Here is a 3,316-nt window from a genome sequence, read left to right on the forward strand (position 1 = left end):
GGCAGCATTAGTTAAGTGAGGAGATCACAGACCTTGCTCACTCTCAGTTTTACCCTATATAAAATCCAGATGTAGTAGTTACAATAGTAGTTTTTGTACTAATAATCATTTTAAAGTATTCAACAACTATTAGTCTTGTACTAACAAAACAATTGTTTTAAAGTATTCAACAAAATGTTGTCTGAGTATGAGAAGAATGAAGGAATCCTTGCACATAACCTTGGCTCTGACATCTTATGGAGGAGTCGAGGGTGGTGGGACTGAAAGTTTCAACCCCCTGATCACCTGGTTGATTCCCGTAGCAACTTTAGGTGCTTTCCAAAAATCAACTTATTAACATAAGCTCAGGTGTGGCTGAAAAGAATTTCTTGTGAATATCAAGACATCTTCATCATTCTTACCACTTAGGAAATTCCAAGGGTTTTCAGAGCTCTGTGGCAGGAACAGGAAGGAAGACTAAATATATATTTCTAATTATAAATTACAATATCATACTTCCGTAATCCACCGAAACTACTTTCACCAATACATGGGATGACCGTGTAAATATTGTATAAACCAAAACTTTTGAGAATGAAAGGTAACATTAATAATTACACTGGATGGTGCTCGCTTCGGCAACACATATACTAAAATTGGAATGTTACAGAGAAGATCAGCATGGCCCCTGCGCGAGGATGACACGGAAATTCATGAAGAGTTCCATAATTTTTGATGTATGGTGAAAACCAGCACAATATTGTAAAGTAATTAGCCTCCAATTAAAATAAATAAATTAATTTAAAAAATAATTACTCTGGTTGGTAGAAACAAGCAAGGCCTGTCCTATACACAAACTAAAACTAATGACAACTGTCTAAATATTTTCACTTGGATGTTTCACATCTCACTCAAGATGAAAACACTGAATCATTGACATTCCTACAACACCTATTCTTCCTCATATTATTAAATCTCATCTACATTCATCCCATTTGCTCAGGAAGAAACCTAAGAATCATGACCAATTCACCCTTCCCCGCTCTCATATGCATGTCATAAAATCCCTATCATAGACCTACCTATAAAAGATCATCTGAAAATATACAGTCCTCTCCTCCTCCATCTACTACCTAAGTCCTTCTCCCCTACTCATTATTTTCTAGCATAACACCCCGTTCATTTCCTTTACACTCTGTAATTATATATTTATTAGTTTATTTGTCACTGTCTATCTTCCCTAGTTTACTGCCTGGGACCCTGAGGTTTGGTCACCCAGTGCCTGGCATTCCTAGCATTTAGCATGATGATGACACATAGCAGATACTCAATAAATATTTACTGGATGAATGAATACATGAATAAACAGATGCAAAAAATAAGCAAATACCTGCAAAACACCTTCAAGAAATATTAGCATAAATAGTGTGAAATTCAAAATATTATAGCTGAGTCTTTGTGCCCTATTAAAAAAAATCAGCATTTGAATCTCTAAGACAAAGACCAAACAACCAAGTAAGTGGGGAAAGGCAAGAAAGAAGACAGGAGAGGAGAAAAGCAGGGAGAACTGGTAAATTCAAACCATTGCCTCTACTTACTATGATAACTTTGAGGTCCATCCATGTTGCTGCAAAAAGCATTATTTCATTCTTCTTTATAGCTGAGTAACAGACCATTGTATATATATACCACAAATTCTTTATCCATTCATCTGTCAACAGATATTTAGGTTGCTTCCCTGTCTTGGTTATTGTAAATAGTGCTTCAGTGAACATTGGAATGCATGTATCTTTTCAATTTATAGTTTCCCCCAGATCATATGCCTAGGAGAGTGATTACAGGATCATATGGCAACTCACTTTTATTGGGTTGGCCAGAAATTTCAATTGGGTTTTTTCCATAACAATAGTTTTTTAAGTTTAAAAAAAGAAACAGCCATCCCCTCTAGTCTTCTCCTTTGCCCTCCATATAACTCTGTTTTAATTGCATATCTTGTGCTAGCAGAGAAAATTACACTGTTGAACAGGTAAGAGCAATTTTTCTGGAACACCATCCTGTCTGATAGAGAAGGGAAGATGTGTTGACTTGAAAGTCAACAATTCAGAAGCAGTACCATCAACAGTACTCTTCTTCTCTAGACTCAGGTTGTTGTGATGAATGCCAAACGAAAATTTGTTCCACACAGAAATAGTACGTTAGACAATCATCCAACAGCATGTATTAACTCTTTTTAAACGTTAACTTTTGTTTTTGTTTTTTACCTGTACGGGGTCTTTGTTGCTGCGGGTGGACTTTTTCTATTTGCAGTGAGCAGGGGCTGCTCTCTGGTTGCAGTGCTCAGGGTTCTCATTGTGGTGTCTTCTCTTGTTGCATAGCACTGGATCCAGAGCAGAAAGCCTCAGTGGTTGTGGCACACTGGCTTAGTGGCCTTGAGGCATGTGGAATCTTCCCAGACCAGGGATTGAACCTGTATCTGTTGCATTGGCAGGTGGACTCTTAACCACTGGACCACCAGGGAACTCCTAAACATTAACTTTTAGGTAAAAATTAAAGTAGATGGATATCCTGACTTCAGATATAACATTATTCATAGGAACTTCTCTATAATAAACAACCAGCCAAATAAAGGTAGAGCCTTTCCTGAGAAAAGGAAGGAATGGGATTGAGAGATGGAAAAATTCAAGTTTTCATGACTGTATATCTCATTATTGAAAAGCTACACATCAACACAGAGGACACACACACAGAAGAAAAGATTCTTTCTTCTCTTAGAATAAGCAGACTAAGCATTCTTAGGAAGTTGGCTCCAACTTCCTAGTTTTGGGGCCTATATCCCTGAATAGCATAAGTCTCTTGTCAAGATTGGTGCTGCCTCTGCATTGCAGCATCTGTGCCTCTGCTGTTTGATATTATAAATAATCACATGCCACATCCATGGTAGTGGTAGCTACAAAACATCCCTAACAGGAGAAAATTTATTTTCAAATATAATATCTGAAAGTTGCAAGTCCTATCTTTAGAAAGGGCAATGCCCTCATCACTGGGCATCCAGGCTGTGGGAGTTCCCAGTGGAAGAAGAACAGGCCCCAGAGATCTCCGAGGCAGGCCTCCTATGTCATGGAGAACATTTTCTTCTAGGACGGAAGCCACCTAGAACAGGAATACAGTACCATTACTTGGCAAGATAGAAATCATACTGCAATCATGCCAGTCCTCCTGCATCATTACACTGATTTTAGTAGAAGCAACAAGAACCTCGACTCCAACCAGCTTGAACAATAAAGTGATTCATCAGCTCATGTATTTGAAAAGTCCAGAAGTAGGGCAAGCTTTTCAG

General features: G+C 38.1%; 1 non-coding gene across 1 annotated transcript; it reads left to right on the forward strand.

Moving 5' to 3' along the window:
* The first annotated feature begins 605 nt into the window (after window positions 1-605).
* On the forward strand, window positions 606-712 carry LOC145539963 (U6 spliceosomal RNA). The gene has a single exon (XR_014078100.1). It is a non-coding gene; the product is annotated as a U6 spliceosomal RNA (small nuclear RNA).
* Window positions 713-3,316: the final 2,604 nt, after the last annotated feature.

Source organism: Giraffa tippelskirchi, chromosome 2 (assembly GCF_054371585.1).
Source record: "Giraffa tippelskirchi isolate mGirTip1 chromosome 2, T2T-mGirTip1v1.2.pri, whole genome shotgun sequence".
NCBI lineage: Eukaryota > Metazoa > Chordata > Mammalia > Artiodactyla > Giraffidae > Giraffa > Giraffa tippelskirchi.